This window comes from Schistocerca americana, chromosome 6 (assembly GCF_021461395.2).
Source record: "Schistocerca americana isolate TAMUIC-IGC-003095 chromosome 6, iqSchAmer2.1, whole genome shotgun sequence".
In the NCBI taxonomy this organism is placed as follows: Eukaryota; Metazoa; Arthropoda; class Insecta; order Orthoptera; family Acrididae; genus Schistocerca; species Schistocerca americana.
This window is the reverse complement of record NC_060124.1, coordinates 164,754,241-164,765,864: the sequence shown is the minus strand read 5'-3', so window position 1 is coordinate 164,765,864 and position 11,624 is coordinate 164,754,241. Positions and strand designations below refer to the sequence as shown.

At 38.3% G+C, this 11,624-nt stretch overlaps 1 pseudogene; it reads right to left on the bottom strand.

The window, feature by feature from the left end:
- Positions 1-6,718: 6,718 nt before the first annotated feature.
- Positions 6,719-6,836, bottom strand: LOC124620505 (annotated as a pseudogene).
- Between the last annotated feature and the right edge of the window lie 4,788 nt (positions 6,837-11,624).

Sequence of the window (11,624 nt, the reverse complement as noted above, 5' to 3'; positions counted from 1 at the left end):
TCAGTTCAGGTTTAAACCAAAGTCTAAAGACGGGCTTCAGTCAAGAAGAATGAACACTTAAAAACTATTACAATGGATTTTACTGAAGAAGTATTGAGAGCCAACAATAACAATGGTCTACAAAATTCAACTTTGTAAAATTTTTAACATCAAAATAGGTTATAGTTATTTACTGTGACTTGCTGAACACGAATCTGGCTTTGGTTTTTCCACAGCTAAATAAATTTTTGTGTAAATTATACTGATCCCTATCCAATTGTATTTGGTTTTTTTGTGGCTTCAACAATATGCTTTTGTCTGTAAATGCTAATTTTCCAATGCAAAGAGCATTAAATACCAATGAAATATGTTTGCATACATACATGAAATATTTTTGGACATTTTGTTGTGCCTGTTACTTGTGACACTACTATATTTTTGCAGTAGCATCCAACAGTAGTTAGCCATCGTACTCTGCACATTGCCCCTGATAGCATTGCTCCAATGCAGATATGGTCTGATGAAATCTTTCCCCATGTTCATCGGAGACTTTTCCAAGAGCAACGGCAGGAAAAGAATCCGCGTGTGAGTGAGGAAAGTGCAGATTGTGAATAAGCTGTCTAATTTGAGGGCCAACAAACATCAAACCTGCTTTCACTTTGGCTTCACTCAACACAGGGAATTTCTGACATAAGTGCATAAAACCAGGTTCATCTTTGTCCATTGTAACATGAACGACTTCATAAGTCCAAGTTTTACGTGAAGTGGTGGTAACAAAATGTCTTTCAAATTCACCAGTGGAATGTTTGCTACATTCTTCCAACCAGATTACATTTGTGTATGAACAGGTCAAATCCATCTGTCATAATGACTCTTCCATGTTGTAATGATTCTTCTGATCATGGCTATCTCACTCGCACAGAAAACAACAATGCTTTATGTACCCAGTTTGTAATCCTATAAGTATCCTAATTACTTTGAAGTCAGCATGGAGTTGCCACTTGTGGCTATTATATTGAATTTTATTCAAGAAAAGTTCCATACTGCTGTATGTTTCCTTCAAAATAGCGGCATAAGCTGTTGGAACAGGAAGATATACATCGGTATAGTAAAAGACTACTGCTTTAATGCTATTTTGGGGCCATTGACGAATAGTCACAATTCCACTGATGTACGTTTAATTCTCATAGCATTAAACAGACCATTCACATAATTGCAGTAACAGAGTGAGACTTCATGTCAAAGAATGATGCGAAGGCAGTCTGACGATGTTGAAAGAAACAAACCTTAACATCTTTGTCTAGTAAATTCTGCTGTTTCAGACATGAGTCCAACAGTTCAGCTTGTGCCTTAGAAAGATTTAGGTCCCTAAAAAGGTCATTAAAATCATTTCCTGTCAGGAGATGTGGCATCATTTCTTCATAATCGAAATCAGAGTTTTCGTTCTCCATGTCTGTACTAGGTTCAAACTAGGTTTCAACTTTAATGACCATGTCTCTGGAGGAACGAGAAAAGGTAAGAAGAACTGTGCGGTACAGATCGAATAGCTGACTTGATGGAGGGATACTTGATCATCTTTCTAGCCTTGCTCATCCCTGATTTTTTAACCATGCAGAAATAGCAGTCATCTACATGATTGATTGGTTCCATCCATATCATCTGAATAGCAAAAGGCAACTTTACCTTTTTTCTCCACCTAACCATTAAATCGAGACGAACAGTTCCCACAGACAATATGTCGTGCCCATCTTCAGTCCTGATCATGCGATTTGCACCTGAAATAAAGATAATACAATTTCATCACTACAGGTTTCACATGTTGTCTGCATGATTTAATAGTGTACTCCCCACAGATATAGCAGAAGTTATTACATTGATTTAAACATACTCTTGACATTGTACAAATGCTAATATAAATGCACCACTGAAACGAAAAGAAACACTTGGCATAAACTGTATTTAGATCACACTACTCTCACTTGTGAAGCCTCGGCCAAAGTAAGCATATCCTTGTGACTAATAAGAACATGGTTTTCAGGAACAACAAACAATGAGTCACATGTGCTGTTGCTATGAAGTAAAAGATTAATTATAAGAAAACTTTGTGGTGGTCATGTCATGATGGTGGCCTTAATAGGTTGCATTTCTTAAGAACTCTACTTATTTGCTTTTTATAACTATTCTTATGTAATGAAGTATTTTTAAAACTGAGTGGCTGTACTGTATGTGGTTCTACATGACCACTCTACTTAGAAACTTCAGATGCCATTCAACATGAGGGCATTAGGGCACGAGTCTACAAGGCAAGCCTAATACACAGCCTGTGCGTTGAGGCTAGAGAAACACTGCTAACCGTCTGGTAGACATTCCTCATGGTGGACATGCATATAATGCCCAGTCAGTCACCTCATCTCTGGCTTTTACTTTCTTGTCCATCCATCAGCAGACTGAATATATGTAAATGGCAGAAGAGCAACAATACTTTTTAGGGTTACAGCAGAGAAGCAATTTTCAGAGTTTGGTGTGATGGACCTGGATGTTTTAACACAGTTGAAGCAAGTACCTTCCCTGGTTTGTAGTTAGACAAAGATGATATTTAAACGTGACAAGGTACAAGAAAACTAGTACACCATATTTTATGAGGGTCACCCAGAAATTAAGTTTCGCTAATTTAGTGAAAAAAGAAAACAGAGTCACATGAAAAACATTATTTACAACAGATACAGTGATGATTGAGCTATTTTTTGCAATAATAACCACCAGAATTGAGACAATTGTAGTATCATAGGATCAACTTTTGTATTCCTATGTTTTAGAAGTCTGCCACCTGGAACCAGTGTGTTACAGTGATTTTCAGCTCTTCGTCATTGTGGAAGTGCTGAATGGAAAAAATGGAAATTGCTGAGAGCAAGATTAGGAATATAAAGTGAATGATCAGACACTGCGAACTGTATGTGAGTGAGCATTGTCACTGATCAGCATAACACCTGCACTGAGCATCCATGCCTCTTGTTTTGAATGGCCTACTGCAGTTTCCATAGTGTTTCACAGTAACTGTCAGCATTCTCTGTTTCGACTCTGGGCAGAAAGTGAATGAGCATAATTCCTTTCTTATATGAGGACATCATGCACATCACTTTCCACAATCAAACAGCCTATTTTAACATTGTCTTGACCAGAAATTCACTGTGATGCCAATGCATCAACTGCTGCTTGGTTTCTAAGTTTAAGTTAGCAATCCATGTCTCACCACCTGTCATCCTGTTGAGGAACTCAAAGCTGTAATCAGAGTACTGTTGCAGAAATGTCAGTGTTGCTCATAAGCTATTCATTTTGTGATTGTATGTAAGGTTTTCGGATATCCACGTGGCACACACTTCCTTTATCAGCAGATGCTTCATGTTTGGTGCAACAAGGAAAATGGCTGCTGAGATCTATATTCATGGAGCAATTGTTCTCCATAATGCACTGCTGAACCAGCCCACAAAGACATCACGGATGAGGGATGGATGCACATGGCCCTCTTCAGTATAGACACTTCGATGACCTTCAGAAAATTGGGTACACATGTGACATCTCTCTGCTCATGATCTTTGGGCCATACAGCTGACACAGCTGTCAGTCAATTTTATTGTGCATTAGAAATTTTATTACAGACTGAACTTTGCAGTCGGTGGGAGAAAGAATAAGAGCCCCCATTTTCCAAACACTGATGCAGTGCTATTGACAACCGTGCTTAAAATTTCATCATCATTGTTGTCAGTTCAGCAGAGGTAAGATGGTCATTTCACCATCAGCTTCTCTTTATATTTACCTTCCCTCACAAATGCTCCAGCAAATATTTAGATATTCGTATTCATTGTTATCCAATTGATAATTTATTGGAATGAATGTTCGTTGAGGATGACGTACATACATTTACTTGTTATTAGCTACAGCAACTAACAGGGCCACTTTAGATTACTCTGGAACGTTCATGAAAGAATTTAGCACTGTGACATTTCAAGGGATCTTTGAGGCTACATCAGGAGGAATTGGCACTGAGACACAATGTCCACTTCAGGATATTTGCAACATAATTTTATCGTTTTTACTTGAAATGTAAGTATTTTCTTATTCTGCTCACATATAACTGAAAGTAAGCAGAAATGAAATTAACAGTAATGGAAATTCCTGGATGGGAAATAGTAGATCGATGTATGGAGCACAGAAACACATAATAGTAAACAGCTCCCACATTATTTTCTGAGCACTAGCTGTTTTTGCAGCAAAAGTACACACATTCAAATACAACCACAAACAGTCAAATGCACACTTTTGTGGCCACAGAAGGACTGATTATTGATACTCGATTATTGAAAACAGTTTTCTGAGCTGATGGAGGTAGGGAGTGGTTAAGGAAAGACACAGGGAGCTGGAAGTGGGAAAGATGCAAGTCTTTGGGCACATGACTCCATGGCTGTGCAACAAGGCGAAAACAGATGTAAGAAGAGGAAGGGTGGGGAAGAAGGGAGACTGACCAACACTCCTATGGTCACCCAGTATCACCCTGGACTTGAAAAGCTCAACTACATCCTCCACCAGGGCTTTGATTACCTCTTGACATGCCCTGAGATGAGGGATATCTTACCCAAAATCGTACCTACGTCCCCCAGAGTAGTGTCCCACTGTTCACCCAACCTAAGGACTATTATTGTCCATCCCTATTCCAGTTTCACTCTCAGTTCTGCCCCCCCTCCCCCCCCCCCCCCCCTCACCTCATGGTTCATTCCCTTGTGGTCAGCCAGAATGCAAGACCTGTCACATTTACCTACCCACCACTTCCAACCACAGTTCAGTTACTGGCATTTCCTACCCAGTAAAGGACAGGACCAACAGTGAAAGCAGCCATGTTATATATCAGCTATGCTGCACTTACTGTACAGCATTCTTTGTGATCATGACAAGTAACCAACTGTCTACTTGCTTGAATGCCCACTGCCAAACTGTGGGAAACTGTAAACTCGAACATTCAATTTCTGAACATGCTGCACACAACAACACAAATATCTTCAACAGCAGTTTCAGTATGTGGACTGTTTTGATGCTCCCTTCCAGCAGAAGTTTCTCTGAACCAGGCAGATGGGAACTTTCTCTCCAACACATTCTGCACTCTTGCATTACCCCTAGCTTAAACCTCTGCTAACCTGTTCCCACTGGCTCGCCTTGTCTTTTCCCTACACATTTCTGTCCTCACTACTCCTGCTCTGCCCTGATTATGCACTGCCTTCTTCCATCACTCTTCTTCCCTCCCCCCTCCCTCCTCATGTGGGCCTCTCGCTCCCTCTCTCTATTCCTATCCCTCTCACTCCTATCTCCCATTTTCAACCCCTCTGCCTTCTCTCTCCCCTCCCTTTCTCCCTCTTCATCTTCACGTTTCTCTCCTTTTCTCCCTCCCCTTTCCCCCCCTCAGCTCCCTCCTTCTCCCCCTTTTCACTCTTTTTTTTTTTTTTTGTATCCTTTGTACTCTTTTTGTCTTGTTGTACAGCCACAAAGTCGCCTGTCCAAATACTTGCTCTTTCCCACTACCGTCTCGTTGTGTCCTTCCCTTCCCCCATCCCCACCTCCACCAGCTCAGTCAACTGCTTTCAATAATCAGATATCAATAATTAGTTGTCCTGTGGCCATGGGAGTGTGTGTTTGGGTGTCTGTGAATGTATGTGTAAATGTATGTACTGTTGCTAGAAAAAGAGGGAGTTCTTGGAAGTTACTGTGAATGATGTTTTGTTGTAAGTGTTCCTGCATTCCACTTATTGATCTGTTGTAGGTGAGTGATTGCCTTTCCCCTATATTATGTAAGAAATGAAACTAAACTGTTTCATCTTGTTTAAAGTTTTAATTCATAATTATTTGGAATTAAAGTGGTTTTCTTGAAAAACCTTTTTTTGTGTAACATGAATATTGCAGTTTGAAAAAACTAAAGTTTCTTTCACCCATACTAACATTTTTGTACCTATCGTTAAGCTATATTAAGAGTTATTTGTATTATTATGAGATAAATAAATGCTTTGATATGTTAAACACAGTTTGTCTTCAACAGGAACTACAACCTGAATTTTGTACCAAGTTTGCTGTTCTTATGAAGAATGCTCTGAAATACATTGCATCTTACATCACTGTTGACGACAAGTACTTCTTGACACTTCTATCAGTTTTCAAAGAGATTGTTTTGGTAAGTGGTTAGAAGTTAACGTAGTTCAAAAATTCATGATGTACAAATTAGCAGAGTTGAGGGCCAACATATCAATGTACAAATTAGCATACAGCTTCTTGAGAAAGAAAAAGAAAATGTGTTAGAAGAAGTGTATGAAAATGTATTCAGTGAGTGGGATTTCAGTGCCATAGTAATTATTTTACTTGGCTTTCATTAAAGAAAATACTACAGTCTTCAGCTATTCATTCATCACTTGTGGTCTGACTCTTTTTAGCCATTAGCTACATAATAAACAGAGGCAATACAGAATTTCTTATTCTGCTCATTTACAACTGAAAATAAAAGCACTCCGTCTTCAGGCCACAAGTGGCCCATCGGGACCATCCGACCGCCGTGTCATCCTCAGATAAGGATGCGGATAGGAGGGGCGTGTGGTCAGCACACTGCACTCCCGGTCGTTATGATGGTTTTCTCTGACCGGAGCCGCTACTATTCGGTCGAGTAGCTCCTCAGTTGGTATCACGAGGCTGGGAGCACCCCGAAAAATGGCAACAGCGCATGGCGGCCCGGATGGTCATCCATCCAAGTTCCGGCCACGCCCGACAGCACTTAACTTCGGTGATCTGACGGGAACCGGTGTATCCACTGCGGCAAGGCCATTGCCCCCAACTGAAAATAAGCAGAAATGAAATCAATTCTCTATACAACAGTGCTTCATAAAATGTCACGGGGCAACATGTAAAACATGTTATATCAATTGCTGTAAGAGTAATGCAGCAGTATTGTCAGAAATCTAGAAGGTGTTGAAATATAGAGGAAGTTGTAGGTTTAAGTAAATGGGTAACTGGCAACTGTACAAGATGAGGGTTCCTAACAGATATAGATAAATATAGCATATGAAACTGATTTGTGATCTCTAAAAAATCACCTATATTTATTATTAAGGTATGCTATGAAATAATGTAAGTGTAGAAAACTAACATAAGTGCATTATATGGATTTCTTTTTTTATTTTTAATAACTAGTAAAGTTGTTTCAAGTTTGAAGGGGATCATATTACTCATGTATCTGTGAAGTCACTATCTGTCTACTTGTGTATCTTTATTGACATCTGGAAGGCTGTTTTGGGTGTCATAAAGGTGAGTAACTATTGCAGATTTATGATCTACATTTAAACATGGAACTGATGTGTTCATTATATCATATGGCAAATGATCTACCTCTCATAGCTATGTAAAAACTGGTAGAGAGTGGGCGTTTGATGGACACTTGGTTGCTTATGTTTGTCAAGTTTGCTGCAACAATGTAGAAAGATTTTTTAAAAAATTAGCTCATTAAATGTCATGTTGAGACATGTCTTCTGAATTGAATGACAGTTTTACAAAAGGCTCTTCAGGTGGATGGAATACCGAAATATTTTATGTTTTATGGTTTTAGTGTCTGCTAGTAACAATTTTGTTGAATCATTTATTTCTGTTTTCTTTCTTTTTCATGTTATTAAGGCCCTGATCAGTTGTGAATGGTAAATATGCATTATTAGTGGATATTTGTTTGCAATTTCATTACCAATACCTTGTTGTGCAATTGTGGCTTTCACTACCCTGTTAATCATACTTACTGAATGCTGCTGGTTTTCGTGTAGAGGGAGGGAAGGAGCTGTCACGTATAATTCTATCTGTAGCTTTCTATATATAGTGAATTTGTGTTTGTCGTTTTTTCATGCAGAGTGTTGGGTTCAGGAAATTTAATGTTTTTTCTATTTAAAGTTCAATGGAAAATTTCATATTAGAATGGAACTGCCTGAAAAGATTACATAATTGTTCTACTTCTGTTTGATACCCCAGAAAGGTACAATAATGTTCTTTACATGTCTTTAAAATTAAGCAATTGCACTCACTAATGCATGATTTTAACAAATAATCTGATTTTCTGAACGATAGGTAACAAGCCAGAGAGACTTGACCCTAAGGCTGAACCATCTGGCTGTTTATGAAATTTGTTGTTAAACTGAAAATAATTATGTTTTAACATAAGTTCTAGGAACCTCATAAGTGCTTTGATCTCTGTTACTGCAATTTGCATTGATTGATTACGAGTCCTTAACTCTGTTGTTTTAACAGCAACCTTGTGGAAATGGTAGATTGGGTTAGATTGCTACTCACCATATAGAGGACATGATGAGTCGCAAACAGCAGACAGGCACAACAAAAAGACTGCTGTACCTTTTAGCTTTCATGAAATGTATTTGCAGTTGCGAATAAGGATAACCATCAACTATAGAATGGAATGATGACAATGAAAATTTGTGTTGGACCGAGACTCGAACCTCGATTTTCCGCTTATCACGATGGTTGTCATACCATTTGGCTATCTGTGCACAACTCAAGGCCAGATCCAAATTTCCACGTCATCAATCATGTGTGCACAGATAGCCAAATGGTAAGGTGACCGCTTGCGATAAGTGGGAAATCCGGCGTAGAGTCTCGATCCGGCACAAATTTTCATTGTCGTCATTCAGTTCTACAGCTGATGGTTATCGTTACTCACAGCTGAGAATACATTTAATGTATTTCACAACTGCTGTAGTGCCTGTTCCTTAAGACATGCATGCATGTCCGAAGGAGGTTTGCTTCGTAATCAGAATAACACAGGCACTGCAATGTCGTATTTTAGCTTTCAGTCAAAGGACCTTCTTCTGATGTAGAAAACACACACACATTCACACAACCACAGCTCACACACACACATGATCACTCTCTCTGTGCACTGTTCTCTATATGGTGAGCAGCAATCTATCCTTTTCATGATGTTGTTGTTATTCCATCCTACACTTTCCCTTTTCTATTGTTTTGATAGATTTGCTGTTGCCTTCTTTATGATGTTGAAAGTTTCTTATTTAGTTGGAATGCTGGTCCTTTTTTTCTTTAAGCACTTATTACATGTCTAATGAAGACTCCTTTTCTTGTGCACTTTGGTTTCAGCTCTTTAAACACGTTCGTGGACTAATGATGATTATGTCTTTAGTCTCTTCAGTTGTGAAGAGGAAATTACTGTTCTTCATTGCTTCTACAAATTTCAACCTTCTGAAAGTGAATGTCTCTTGTTGTGTTGATAAAAAGGATGAAACTTACATGTGGGAGCTTTTCCATGAAGTGTTCATGGATTTCGTTGTTTTCCCTATTTCAGCAGTTTTTTTGGAGTGGGTTTCTTTTACTTTTTTGTTGTTTTTGTTATTATTAGTGGTGTTAGTTATGTATTTGTATTGAAGGCTGTGTGTAAGCATTCCTAGTTGCAGCTATAATATGTTTATGACTTCATCGAGAAGTTGCCCTTTTTTATAAAGGGAGCAAATTTTGTATCAAATCCACAGTTTTTGGGCAGCTGCAGTTACCTTTATAGGATTTCTGGCTTTTCGTTCCATGGTAATCTGTGCATAAGTGGGTATTAGTCCTTTTTTGAGGTATATTCTATTGAATTTGATGTGTTATATCATTTTAGCTAGTTGAGTTGATTTGTTTTTCAACTGATATTACAGGCACAAGGTAACCGAAGGAGAAGACATATCAGGTAACCCCCAGTGGGAGTTGAACTCTCAGAAATTATGCAAATTAAGAGCAGTCCCCCTTAACAGATGATAGTGGCTAACATTGAATCATGCCACAAATGTTCATCACCAGAGACCAGAAGTTCAGGCCTTATAAATCATTCAAATGAGCAAGCAAAGCATCATTACAAATAATTAAAATAGGCAGTAAAAGACCATGTAAAAGGCCTTATACCATGCCTTTTTATTTACCAGTTTGCACTATTTGGACAATCACATGATCAGCATATTCATGGTAACATTGTGTTGTGTTAGATTTTCAAAGTAACTTTAAAGTTTTAAACAAAATGCTAATTGTACTTGGAAGGAAAATGAGAATGTTTCTCGAAAGCCTATGCATTACAAAGCTTTATCAGCCTATTAGTTGCATATTTTCTATAGTTATCTGGAGTTTCCTGTCAGGTAATACATTTGTCATCAGAGAAAGTGACCTCTCAACATTTAAAGAGGTAACTGGAGCAAATCTATCACACGGAACTACTGTGGAATCCACATATATATCGCAGTACTTTGAAGGATTTTTGAAATGTTTCCGAGTTTGTCAAGATAGGGATTTTTCGAGTACACCATTTTACACTTTTCCCCAACTAATGAACCCCATTTTCATGGCACACATGTAATGTTTGCACCATATCATCCACAATTTTTACTGATTTCGTCAAAGGCTGCTCTGTGTCTTGAAGCTGGCAAATCACTTGTGGGAGAAAACCAAACTTGGCCACTATGAAAGTAAAGCTATTTCTCACTTCTGAGGATATGAGAAGTTTCTGTGCAGCTGCGATTGAATATGCTTCATCCTTCAGAGTGACGAACATCTTAGTTATATTCGGGAAATTTTAAGCATAGTAAATTGCTGTTGAAATCCATGCCCACCGTCTCATTATGATAGGTTGGGAGGGCAGGGGTATATCTCGTGCAGTGTCTTTAAATGTCTGAAGCCCTGAGAGATCTTTGTATTGGAAATCAGTTTTTCGACAACCAGAAACAAGCTTTGTATCTCTTCTGACACACTGAAAACCATTTGCTATGCAGGTCACATGAAACATGTTTCGATATAGCGCTTTTAACGCTGCCCCAGCCTTTTTCATGTGTAGTGCAGCATCAGAGATAAAAAGTAACACTGTCATAATTGTTGTACTGAATTTCTTCAGGCCACAGTAACCGTAATAAATTACTAAACAACTACACGATAGTTGAATTGTTAATTTTTCAGACACTGTTGTAAGCAGGAATGCTTAAAATTGATTCACCTTCTGAAGGATCTTATGGTTCAACAATGACATTGGCAATAAAACAACATGTAGGGGATCAGCAGCTTATCAATTGAAATCCAGATCTTTTTATTTTTTGCTTTGCCTTTAAAGATTTTTATTATTTCAGTGTAACATTCACTTGCATTATATTTTCACAAACTTGACTCACTGGGTACAGCTTCATTCATATACTTCTTGAAAAACTATCTTAATGTAGGATTGTGTAGTTTCCGCAAAGAGATGCTGACATCAATACAGCATTACATAAGTAAGATGCAAATAGTGATCTTTGACTCGATGTTTCCGTTGCTGTTGGAAGCAAAGAAATCTTCTTCTGAGTGTCCTTGGAAAGAGCATTTTTGTGTTAGTGCTGATATATTGAGAAATGACACATTTCGTTTTGTTGTTCACTGACTGCTTACTTATCTTGGACAGAAGTATTTTAATGTCAGTATAAAATACATTGGTCTGGAAGTATTAAAGTAACTTTGCAATTTACGGTGTAAAGAAATACTGAATTTTGGCATGCACAATGGCATTGCAATGAGAACTGAAAGGAAGGGAAGTTCAGAACAGTAATGAAACCATATTTTAC